The following is a 13,189-nucleotide window of genomic DNA, read 5'->3' on the forward strand; positions in this document are numbered from 1 at the left end:
TTAAACGAAACCCAAAGCAACAATCTAAATAAAGTGAGCTATTCAAAATATTTGGTTTTGTTGTGTGATTCCGGGTCCTTAATGAGTGGTGAGGTGTACAGAAATCCAATGCTACCTACAGATTATTTTCAGGGCTGATTCTTTAATGTTTGCAGAAATGGTTTTCAATTGAAGCATACACCAAAAATATGCCAATTCCCTCTCAATGTTCCTCACTTTAAGATCTGTCTCCCAGATCTGTCTCTTTCACACGACTTTTCAAATATAGTGAGGGACTGTAGCACACACTGAACCATAAGCCACTGTGAGGAAAAAGAAGTCATCTTGATCTTCTGAAGCCATGTAGGTTTTGATTCCTTTACTTGGATTATTGTTGCATGGTCAGGATTTTTCTTCTGTTAAATACGGAGGTCCTGGGCCCTGTAGAGACCCTTTGCTTCTCAGTCCTCATATTGCTGGTGTTTAACCGAATGCAGAAACCACAGGTGATCTCAAAAGGGAACCAAGAGGGAAGAGTGAGCTGTTTAGACTACTGTGCCCAGATTTCAAGTCCAGAAATGGATATTTTCTTGAGATTCTGTTTTGTGAGGGAGGAAAGGGAGGGCGTTAGTGGAAAATATCCCTGAACTGAGTCCCAGTTCAACTGATGGGGTGGATTAATTGCTTGAGTTGGATTGCCTCATGATTTGGTTATAAAAGAGGCATACCAAATTCCCCCTCCTTAATCCCGTGAGACCGAGTCAATTTACAGAGTGACCTGCCCCACTGACAGTATCAAATATTTTTTGCCAGCATTGAAAATTATGCAAGGGGATACTCTTGAGAAGAGTCTGGAACAGAGAAGGGGAAATCTATGAAGGATCATCATTTTAAGAGTGGTGATTCAACCCAACCTGGAAAACCCAAGACGTTTCCATTTCTTTCAGTCCTCCTTCAGTCCTCCTAAAGCATAAGCCAGCTCAAATTCTCCCCCATCCCTGCACAATTCGAAAGGATAAAATCTGAAACAATCAAAAGCATCTGAAATCTTTCCAAATGTGGAATCTTGTTTAAAATTGTTTTTATTGGTTTTAGACAAGAGGAATATCAAACAAGAAAGAGACCAATGAAAAAGACATAAATAAACGATATCAGGATTTGTGTAAAATTACTGAATGAGGGAACACACTGGAGGGAAAGGGAAGGGAGATCACCTAGAACTTGGTGAGGAAATAAAGCCTGCTTAGTGTATATACCTGTACTGGAGTTGGTGCTGGAGGAGACTCTTGAGAGTCTCACGGACTGCAAGAAGACCAAACCTATCCATTCTGAAGGAAATCAGCCCTGAGTGCTCACTGGAAGGACAGATCGTGAAGCTGAGGCTCCAATACTTTGGCCACCTCATGGGAAGAGAAGACTCCCTGGAAAAGACCCTGATGTTGGGAAAGATGGAGGGCACAAGGAGAAGGGGACGGCAGAGGACGAGATGGTTGGGCAGTGTTCTCGAAGCTACCAGCATGAGTTTGACCAAACTGCGGGAGGCAGTGGAAGACAGGAGTGCCTGGCGTGCTCTGGTCCATGGGGTCATGAAGAGTCAGACACGACCAAATGACTAAACAACAACAACAAAAGTGTATATAGAGTACTCTCTCCAGAAAGAGGACTGTTTGGCACATGTTGCCTGCCAATTCATTGATAAACAAGATGAAGGAGAACCAAGCCACTTCAAGCTTGTTAGGCTTGGCCAGTCCAAAGCCCCATTTGCACTACACATTTTAAAGCAGTACCACTTTAAACAATCATGGCTTCCCCCAAAGACTCCTGGGAACATTCTGAGACCCCTATTTGCCTCACAGAGCTACAAATCTCAAAGATCCCTGGGAATTCTGCAAGCTTTGGAGAAGAGAAGGGGCAAATTCCTTGCCCAAAAATTAGTGTAACCTTTGTAGGGCAGGTGAATGTAGCAAAACGTCTGATGATAGCTTAAAGATAAGGCTGCAAAAAGGTCTTCTTTCTCCAAATAAAATAAAAATCTTGCTGTCGCCTCAGACAGTGGCTTGGCAGCTCACAGCATGCCTGGTAAGCAATGAGAGGGATAATAATCAGATTACTGGAGGGCAAACCTATGTCAAGATCTGCTGGGATGAGCAGTTTAGGATGCAGAGAATTTGCAGCTCAGCAGCCTGATTCCTGGCTTGTTGGGATTCAGAACTTACAGGGTTAAGATGTTCTGAGTCACGCCTCACATTCTGACGTCAGGTTTCCAAGGTTTGGAAGGTGGGAGGAGTTTTTTCCTCACTGTTGTGTGTCTGCTGCCTGAGAGAGACGGACGTAGAGGCAGCCATGAATGCTAGCAGTCCAGGAGAATCAGAGAAATGCTGAGAAACGCTGAGCTGTAAATATTCTGCTGTAATAAAGGACTGATAAATATGCACACAAGAGCTTGGTGTGTTTGGATCTGAAGCAACAGTTTTCTCCGCTGTGTTACTCTGCACTTTCGTGGCGAAAGAAGGGTCTGAGCTGAGGGAAGTGTGCCGGACCGCTATAAACTGGGGCTAATTGGGGCCATAAAGCAATTAGCCAGTGCCACATTTTTTAAGAGGTTATGGGGACTAATTACCGCTTGTAAAACTGTTGCTGAAAGTCTGCCGGTGTGCTTTGAAGTCAGCTTGGTCAGCTGGGAAGACGCTACCGAAGCGGAGGTCTGCGTTCTGATTTTTGCCTGCTGCTAAGAGGCAAGAGAATGCTGAGAGCTGAGAGCTGAGAGCAGCTGAAACATTGGGTGCCTGGAAGAGCTGACTGGTTTTACGTGAGTAGCAGCTGGGGCCCCGGGGAAGAGGAGAAAATGGCAGACAGCCAGGTCTTTGAGGACATTCCGCTTGAAAAGCTCACTTTAAAAAGTTGGGCAACCTGGTCCAGAAGAGTAAGGGGTTGGTTTCTGGTCACTGGGCTTTGGAATGTGAGCCAGAAGGAGCCACTACCCCTAAATCCAGGTCCTGATGGGACAGACGTTGCAGGCTTTGAGGCTGCGTTGCCTGAAGATAGCCAGCAGAGAATGCAAAGAGAGCTTGCTATGCTGAAAGCATGCGTACACGCATCGCTCTTGCCTAGTTTGGAGGGCATAGAGTCAGCAAGGGCTGCCTGGGAGGTGCTGAGAAGTTTGTGTGAAACTTCAGCAGGAGGCCAGGGCCCTGGAGAAGTCATGAAGAGCCTGGAAATGGCTGTAGCCCCAGTCCCTGAGGTGCAAGTCGGGGGGGCTGAGAATTCCAAAGGCAAGTTTCAAAAGTTTTCCACTGTGAGTGCTGAAGTGAAACGCAGTTTCAGCGAGGGCAGGGCTGGCACAGAGTGCTCTTCCGGAAGAAGGGGGGCCAGGCCAGCTGAAAGGAGCCCTGGGCAGTGTTTTTCCACTGGTGATCGTCGTCAGCCAAAGTCTGGAAAGCTGCGGAGAGCTAGATGCTTCAAGGCCGGCCACCTGGACAAAGTGAAGATAAGGCCTAAAGAGTTGCGTGGGAATGCAGAGGCCAGTCCGGTCTCCAAGGCAACGGAGGAGGCTACTTCTACGGAAGCTGCCAAGGTCCTAAGCAAGGGGGAGTTGGTTGCCGAGACAACCAGAGAGAACAGCTGCAGAAGCCCAAAGAGAGGGGGCAGCGAGACGTTTGTTGCTATGGCATTGTTTGAGGACAGCTCTGAGAGAGACAATGACTTACGCTTTGTAATCGACTCAGGAGCTAACCGAAATCTGATTCCAGAGACCCCTGCTGTCGAGATGTGGAATTGCACAGCAATTCCGGCTGGAAAAACTGTTCGGTTCGCTAGTGGAGAAAAGAAAAATGTAACTAACGTTGCAAATGTTTTTTTTTTCTGTTTTGCAGGAGCAGATGGAAGTTTGCATTGTGCCAGGAATGCAACACTGTCTTTTATCTGTGCCTTATTTGTTGAAAAAGGGGATTAAGGTTTGCTTTGAACATGATTTTTGTACAATCTCCAAAGGAGGGAAGCAACTGGTCAGAGTTGCAAAGGGGCAGAATGATCTCTTCATTCTTAAAACGTCTCTGAAGGGTGAGGGGAAGGTTGAGAAAGCACAAGCCCTGCGTGCTACAGTTCCCACTCATGTTTCATGTGTTTGTGTTTGGCATAAGAAGACAGCTCATGGTTCTCTTGAAGAACTACAGGTGCTACCTGAGGTTAGCAAAGGCTGTAGAATTGAGGAATGTGCAAGAGTCCTAGATTGCCAGGCTTGCAGACAGGCGAAGGTAAAAGGGTGCAGTTACCCAAAGGTGGACAGGGTAACCACAAAACCTTTTGATCTTGTGCACATAGATCTGTTGGGTCCCATGAAGGAACCAAGCCTGGGAGGGGCCAGGTTTCTGCTGACGCTGCAGGATGATTTTTCGCAGAACACCTGGACACATGGTCTCAAATCCAAGGAGGATGCAGCACAGCTGATTAGAAGTTGGATTGAGGAGGTGGAACTAAGGTTCTCCACCAGAGTGCGAGCAGTCGCTAGTGACAGAGGTGCACGGTTTACTGGGTCTGCTTTGCAGAAGTTCTTTCTCAAGAAAGGGATACGTCACACAGTGACTTCTCCTCAACAGAGGGGGGTGGCAGAGCTCAGAAGTGAGGCTCTGGTTAAGGCTACACAGGTGTTGCTGTCAGATTCTGGGTTACCTCCAAGGTTTTGGATGGAATCAATTAAATATGTGAGCTTCACCTGGAATCGGACCTACAATTCAGTGGTAGGAGACACCCCGTTTTTCATGCTTCACGGGAGGAAACCTCAGGTTCATTTCCTCCGTTCGTTTGGGTCAATGGCCTCGGTGCCGGTGCCTGAAGCTTTGCAAGGGCCAGATGGACCCAAGTTCCAGAAAATGATCTTCTGTGGGTATGAGCCAGCGGCTCGTGCATGGAGGTTTACGTACCCGTCAGGTGATCAGAGTAAGCTGCTGATCAGTAAACACGCTGAGTTCTATGAGCAGGATGAAAGGTCAAAGACTCCTGCCAGGCGTGATATTCTTTCAGAATGTCTTTCTGATTCAGAGCAGGAAGGTTCTGATGAGGAGGAAGGAGAGGCTGAGTCTGCTGATGACGATCAGCTCACTGACCAAAGTCAGGAGCAGGATGGGGCATCTCCACAAGTTGTAAAAAGAGAGCCCAAGAGTGAGCCTAGTTCTCCTGTTAGCGTAATGCAGAGGATTCGAAGACACTTTAAGTCAGAGGGGGAATCCCGGGATGCAGAGGACACACCTGCTGACCACAGTGAGTCAGAGGAAGTGCCTGAGTTTGTGCCCAGGTGATCCAGTCGCACAACGAAGGGTATTCCACCTGAGAGGTATCAGGCCACAGGTGCGTGGGTAAGTTTCGCACAGTGCGAATCTGAGAGTTGTGAGGATGTTCCACAGATGCCTGACAGGAACACCAGGAGAGGGCGCAAGGCATTGGGGAAGGGATTGATCTCACAGAGGTCTGCAAAGGTACATCCACAGGTGTCGTCAGAATGCTCGGTGAGAGGGGGTGTTGGGATTCAGAACTTACAGGGTTAAGATGTTCTGAGTCACGCCTCACATTCTGACGTCAGGTTTCCAAGGTTTGGAAGGTGGGAGGAGTTTTTTCCTCACTGTTGTGTGTCTGCTGCCTGAGAGAGACGGACGCAGAGGCAGCCATGAATGCTAGCAGTCCAGGAGAATCTGAGAAATGCTGAGAAACGCTGAGCTGTAAATATTCTGCTGTAATAAAGGACTGATAAATATGCACACAAGAGCTTGGTGTGTTTGGATCTGAAGCAACAGTTTTCTCCGCTGTGTTACTCTGCACTTTCGTGGCGAAAGAAGGGTCTGAGCTGAGGGAAGTGTGCCGGACCGCTATAAACTGGGGCTAATTGGGGCCATAAAGCAATTAGCCAGTGCCACATTTTCTAAGCTGGCATTAACTTCCTGACATGCCGCTGTAACTTGCTTATTCTGGCTGAACCAGAATTTAGACAGCTCAGCTGAAGCTGCCTGAACTAAGGCTGTGCAAGTCCCATAAAGGGGCATATTATTATTATTATTATTATTATTATTATTATTATTATTACAGTGGTACCTCGGGTTAAGTACTTAATTCATTCCGGAGGTCCGTTCTTAACCTGAAATTGTTCTTAACCTGAAGCACCACTTTAGCTAATGGGGCCTCCCGCTGCCGCTGGGCCGCCGGAACACGATTTCTGTTCTCATCCTGAAGCAAAGTTCTTAACCTGAAGCACTATTTCTGGGTTAGCGGAGTCTGTAACCTGAAGCATATGTAACCTGAAGCGTATGTAACCTGAGGTACCACTGTATTATTATTATTAAATAGGGTGCCCCTGTTTTCAGTGGAGAAATATCGGAGGGTATGGAACAGTAGCCCTGCTTTCAAACGGAGTTTGGATCTGGTGTAACTTTATGATGGCTTGATTTACAAACAACTTGCTTTATTGATTCTTGTGCATACTATTTCCCCCTTCGCTGACTTCAGTGCCTTTTCGAGGTTTTGGAGAAGAGACTTTCCCAGTTCCACATAAAGGCAGCAGAGATGAAGCGTGTGACATTTTGCCCACAAAACATGTACTATATATACCACTACGGTTGTACCTTGGGTCCTGAATGCCCTGCAACTCAGACGTTTCTTTTTTTTTTTTTAATGTAATTTTTATTAATTTTCCAACACAAATTAAAAACAGAATAACATACACACATAAACAAAGAAAAACATACAAACAAGTATAATTTCAAATCCTCTTTTTCATAAACCTTCTTTCTCGGACTTCCCCTTACCTCCCCCTCTCTGCATCCTTGTTTTAAATTTTTTCAACAACCCTTCGCTCCAATTTAATAATAACTTATTTTCTTTTTCAATTTCTTCTCCTAATTCATCAATCAGTTACAGCTATAATTCTGTTTTTTCCTTTCCCTTGACATTTTAGCACTCATCAATTTTACAACAGTTCTTAAGATATACTTTAAATTTCTTCCAATCTTCTTCCACCGTCTCTTTCTCTTGGTCACAGATTCTGCCAGTCATTTCCGCCAGTCCCATAAAGTCAATCGCTTTCGTCTGCCATTCTTCCAGTGTGGGTAGTTCTTGTGTGTTCCAATACTTTGCTAAAAGAATCCTTGCTGCTGTGGTGGCATACATAAAGAAAATCCTATCCTTCCTTGACACCAGTTGGCCGACCATGCCCAAAAGAAATGCCTCTGGTTTCTTATGAAAAGTACATTTAAGTACCTTCTTAATTTCATTATAAATCATTCCCCAAAAGGCCTTAATCTTTGGGCAAGTCCACCAAAGGTGAAAGAAGGTGCCTTCAGTCTCATTGCATTTCCAACATTTGTTATTGGGCAAATGATAGATTTTCGCAAGCTTGACTGGGGTCATGTACCACCTGTAAATCATTTTCATAATATTTTCTCTTATGGCATTACATGCCGTAAATTTTATGCCGGTGGTCCATAACTGTTCCCAGTCAGCAAACATAATATCATGACCAATGTCTTGTGCCCACTTAATCATAGCTGATTTAACTGTCTCATCTAGTGTATTCCACTTCAACAACAGGTTATACATTCTTGATAAATTCTTAGTATTGGGTTCTAACAGTTCTGTTTCTAGTTTTGATTTCTCCACTTGGAAGCCAATTTTCCTGTCTTGTTTAAACACCTCCAATATTTTATAATAATGGAGCCAGTCTCGTACCTTAGACTTTATTTTCTCAAAACTCTGTAATTTAATTTTTCCACTCTCTTGCTCTAAAATTTCACAATATTTTGGCCATTTAGATTCCATATTGAGCTTCTTCACCTCCTTAGCCTCCATTGGTGATAACCACCTAGGAGTTTTATTTTCCAGCAAATCCTTGTATCGAATCCAAACATTGTATAATGCTTTCCTGACAATATGGTTTTTGAATCCTTTGTGAACTTTAACCTTGTCATACCATATATATGCATGCCAGCCGAATCTGTTATCAAATCCTTCCAAATCCAGAATGTCTGTATTCTCAAGAAGTAGCCAGTCTTTCAACCAGCAGAAAGCTGCCGATTCATAGTACAATCTTAAGTCCGGCAGGGCAAACCCCCCTCTATCTTTGGCATCAGTTAACATCTTAAATTTTATTCTGGGCTTTTTGCCCTGCCAGACAAATTTAGATATATCTTTCTGCCACTTCTTGAAACAGTCCAATCTGTCCACAATCTGTAATGTCTGAAACAAAAATAACATTCTAGGCAATACATTCATCTTAATTGCAGCAATTTGGCCTAACAAGGAAAGCCTCAGATTTGACCATATTTCTAGATCTTTCTTTACCTCTGTCCAACATTTGTCATAGTTATCTTTAAATAAATTCACATTTTTAGATGTCATGTTAATCCCCAAATATTTCACTTTCTTTGCCACCATTAACCCAGTTTCACTTTGAAACCTCTCTCTTTCAACATTTGTTAGATTTTTTTCCAAGACTTTAGTTTTTTGCTTATTCAGCTTAAATCCTGCTACCTGCCCAAAAACTTGAATTAGTTCCAAAACTCGTTTTGTACTAGTGTCTGGCTGTTGTAGAGTCAATACTAAGTCATCTGCAAATGCCCTCAGTTTATATTGTTTAGCTCCGACCTGAATTCCTTTAACCAGCTGGTCCCCCCTAATCATATTCAACAAAACCTCCAAGACAGATATAAAAAGTAATGGGGATATTGGGCACCCCTGTCGTGTCCCTTTTTCTATAGGAAGCTCTTCAGTAACCACATTATTTACAATTAACTTTGCTTTTTGTTCAGAATATATTGCACCTATACCATTTTCAAACCTTTGACCTACCCCCATCCCATGGAGATTCCTCTTCAAAAAACTCCAAGAAATATTGTCAAAAGCTTTCTCCGCATCCACAAATATTAAAACCGCCTTCGTGTTAATATTAACTGTTAACAATTCCATAATGTCAGTTATATTCCTTACGTTATCTGACATATGTCTCCCTGGGAGAAAACCTGCTTGGTCCTTATGAATCTCCTCCACCAACACCTTCTTCAGTCTTTTTGCTAAAATGTCAGCAAATATTTTGTAATCCACATCAAGTAATGATATAGGGCGGTAGTTCTTAATCTGGTTTTTTTCATTCTCAGTCTTTGGTATAAGTGTAATAAATGCTTCTTTCCACGATTCGGGTGCCTTTTTCCCCTCTAAAATTTCATTGCAGACCTCCTTCAACGGCTGTACTAGCCATTCCTTCAAGGCTTTATAAGATCTGGAGGTTAGTCCATCTGGTCCTGGAGATTTACCTGGTTGCATATTTTGGATGGCACCCTCTATTTCTTGTTCTGTTATTTTCTCATTCAAGACCATCATGCTTTGTTGCGAGATTTTTGTAATCCATATTTCTTAAGAAAATCTTCTATTTCTCCTTCATTTTCCGGCCCTCGTGCATATAGTCTTCTGAAATAACTCTGAAAGCAATTACTAATCTCATTTGGTTTGTAAATGTTCTTTCCTTCCACCTCCAAACTTGTAACTGTATTCAATTTTTGTCTCTTCCTCAATTGCCATGCTAGAAGTTTCCCGCATTTGTCTGCTGATTCAAATGTCCTTTGTCTCATTTGCTTAATTTTCCATTCTATCTCTTGATTCATCAGTTCCATATACTGCATCTGGTAAAACTTAATTTCTCTCAAAATCTCATGAGACTTTGGTTTAGACCTCAATTTCTTTTCTCCTTCTTTTATTTTTTCCAAAATCTTATCTTTCTTCTCATTTTGTTTCTTCCTCTTTAAAGAGTTCTGTTGTATTAGGAAACCTCGCATCACGGCCTTACTTGCATCCCAAATCACTCTTTTCTCAACGTCTGTCTTCAGATTTATCTCAAAATAGTCCTTCAAAGTTTTTTGGGCCTTTTTGTAAATCTCATCATCTCTAAATAGGGTGTCATTCATTCTCCATCTAAAGGAGCCAGCTGTTGTTAGTTTCATCTCCATCTTTACAGCGTTATGGTCGGAGCATGTCTTTGGGCAGATTTCTACTTTTTTTATCTTTGGAGCCATTCCACTAGTAACCCATATTTGGTCTATTCTTGTCCATGTCATTTGTGCTTCAGAGAAAAAGGTTCCCTCTCTCTCAAGAGGGTTCCTTGTTCTCCAAATATCAATCAAGTCCATATTTTCAGTCATTTCAAAGAAGGTCTTAGGTAGTCTCCCATCCTTGGAGACCACCTGTCTTTGTGCTTTATCCATATTTGTAGAAACCACGCCGTTCATATCTCCTAACAAAATTATATTGTAATCCAAATAGTCCATTAAAGTCTCATGCAACCTCTTAAAAAATTCTGCCTTCCCTTCATTTGGTGCATAGATGCCAACTGTCAAAAAATTTTCTCCTTGAACTTGTATCTCAATTGCCAAAAATCTTCCTTGTTCATCTTTAAAGATCAATTTTGGGGCCAACTTCTCCTTTGCATAGATCACCACTCCTCTTTTCTTAACTTTATCTGATGAAATGAATTCCTGTCCTAATCTTCTGTTTATAAGCAATTTTCTATGTGCCCTTGTCACATGAGTCTCTTGTAGACAAATCAAGTCCAATTGTTCTCTTTTCAAAATATGAAAAACCTCACACCTTTTTCTGGGAAGGTTCAATCCGTTACAGTTCCAACTTAGAAATTGCAGAGCCATTATTATTTGATTGGTTACTCTCCAGCTGCTCCCTGCAGCTGTTCTTCTTCCGTTGGTGGTTTAAGTCCAAATGTTAAGTTCCCAAGATCTGCTTCAGAAGTCAGTTCCACCACTCCTTTCTGAAGGTCCTCCTTGTTTCTTTCCAGGAATTGTTCTTTGTCTTGTACTGTTCTTATTTTAACTTTCTTTCCTTTGTAATTAAAAGACAAACCTTGTGGAAATTCCCACCTGAAAGGTAAGTTGTTCTTTTTCAGCAAGTAAACCAGGTTCTTATAGTGAGTTCTTGCCTCCAGAATGTATTTAGGAATGTCCTTATAGATTTGCACGTAGGTATCTTCAATCTCTAGGGTTCTCTGATAATGTAGGTTTAATATTTTATCTCTTTCCTCTTTAGATCTCAAAGTTATCAGGCAGTCCCTTGGGTTCTTTCTGTTTTGCCTCCTGTCCAATTTGAAGGCCGCTGTTATCTGAAATTCTTCTCCCTCTGAGTTTACCTGCCAAAATTCTGAAAATTTGTGTGGCTATCACTGAATTGGAAAGGCCAAAGTTGGCATGAGGCTTCTGTCCTCGGCTCACTTGCCTGGAAGTAAGCTCTTTTGAACTCAGTGGGACTTACTTCTGAGTAGACATTGTATAAAGGCAACTCTGGGGCCAACTCTGGGGTTGCGGCGCTCATCTCGCTTTATTGGCCGAGGGAGCCGGCGTACAGCTTCCGGGTCATGTGGCCAGCATGACTAAGCCGCTTCTGGCGAACCACAGCAGTGCACGGAAACACCGTTTACCTTCCCGCCGGAGTGGTACCTATTTATTTACTTGCACTTTGACATGCTTTTGAACTGCTAGGTTGGCAGGAGCAGGGACCGAGCAATGGGAGCTCACCCCATCATGGGGATTCGAACTGCCGACCTTCTGATCGGCAAGCCCTAGGCTCTATGGTTTAACCCACAGAGCCACCCGCATCCCCTAGACAATGTATAGGATCACACAAATCAACATGGAACTGTAGCCTGGCTGCTTCACATGAAAACCTTTTCATATAGCTTTTGAGACATTCTCTGGCCATGTTTCAATAAACAAAGCATTTAATAAAATTGTTCTGCAGTGTTCATTTGCAAGGGAGTTCATTGTAGAGCATGATTTCTTAAGTACCCTTAGCTCAGGTAACTTAAATGGGCTAAGTGCTCTAAGGGTACTGAAGTAGGCCAAGAGGATTAAAGTGAGCTAAGCTGGCTAAAAGGACTGAAGTGGGCCAAGTGTTCTAAGGGGCAAAGGGGAATTTAATGGTCTAAGGGGAATTCAGGGGACTGGAGTGGGCTAAGGAGACTTAGGGGGCTAATTGGGCTAAAGTGATTGAAGTGGCCGTCAGTCCACTTAGCCCACTTATGTCCCCAGTTAGACCACTTTTGACCACTTTAGCCAACTGAAACTTAGCCACTCACTTTTAGCATTAACTTTTTTCAATATTGCTTCCAATGGAGAGAGTCACCAAGGTGTTTTCTGTTCCAATAAATTTTTATATTTCCCCCACGCTGAGTAAATTGATTTTCTCACCAAGTGGTTTAGGAAACCTTTATGCACTTTTGTTTTTTCGTACCGTAGATATGCATGCCAAACAAATCTATTATCATGACCTTCCAAGTCTAAGATATCCACATGCTTTAAGACAATTCACTCCCAGAGCCAGCAAAGACAGGACACCTCATAATATAATCTCAAATCTGTCATGGAGAACTTTCCTTAGTCTGGCATAGAGACTTTCCTTAGTCCCCGTTAACAATTTATATTTTATCCTCGGTTTCTTCCCCTGCATGATTTGATTTTAAATGAGGTATACCAAATTCTCCCTCCCTAATCCCGTGATACCGAGTCAATTTACAGAGTGACCTGCCCCTCTGACGTTATCAAACATCTTTTTGGCCAGTATTGAAAATTCTGCAAGGGGATGCTGTTGAGAACGGTCTGGAACAGAGAGGAAAAAATCTAGGCAGAATCATCGTTTTAAGAGTGGCGATTCAACCCAACCTGGAAAACTCAAGACATTTCCATTTCTTTCAGTCCTCCTTCATAGTCCTCAAAAGAGGACCAAAATTCCTCTTACAAAATGGGGTGGTTTCTTTAGTGCTGAAAGCTCCAAAGAATTTACAACTTCCAGGTTTAAGTGTAACTCCTGGCAATTGTTGCAGGCTCTTTTAATTTGCTTTCTCAAAGGAGGTGTCTCTCATCAGCTGTCACAAGAACAGGTTTCCCTTAGAGCCTCAAACCATGATTCATCGTAAACATGCAAAGTGCTTTGCAGTGCATCACACCCTTCTCTGAGCTAAAAGCTGATGCAGCCCCAAAAAGTTTGGCTTGTGGGGCAGTGTGCCGAGTGCTTCCTGAAATCTGGGGTCAACCCTGATGTGCAGCATGAACCCACAGCAAAAGCAAAAGCCAGCTCACATTCTCCCCCATTCCTGCACAATTCGAAAGGATAAAATTTGAAGCAAACTGTTGGAAGCATCTGAAATCTTTCCAAACCTGGAATCTTGTTTAAAATT

At 43.1% G+C, this 13,189-nt stretch overlaps 1 protein-coding gene across 1 annotated transcript in view; it reads right to left on the minus strand.

Moving 5' to 3' along the window:
* Positions 1 to 11,491: 11,491 nt before the first annotated feature.
* WRNIP1 (WRN helicase interacting protein 1) overlaps positions 11,492 to 13,189 on the minus strand; it is a 181,373-nt gene continuing 179,675 nt past the window's right edge. The window contains exon 6 of the transcript XR_013841133.1: positions 11,492 to 11,550. The gene's annotated coding sequence lies outside the window, so the exon portion shown is untranslated. The remainder of the gene's footprint in view (positions 11,551 to 13,189) is intronic.

The sequence above is a fragment of the Podarcis cretensis genome (assembly GCF_951804945.1).
Source record: "Podarcis cretensis genome assembly, chromosome: 7".
Classification (NCBI taxonomy): Eukaryota; Metazoa; Chordata; class Lepidosauria; order Squamata; family Lacertidae; genus Podarcis; species Podarcis cretensis.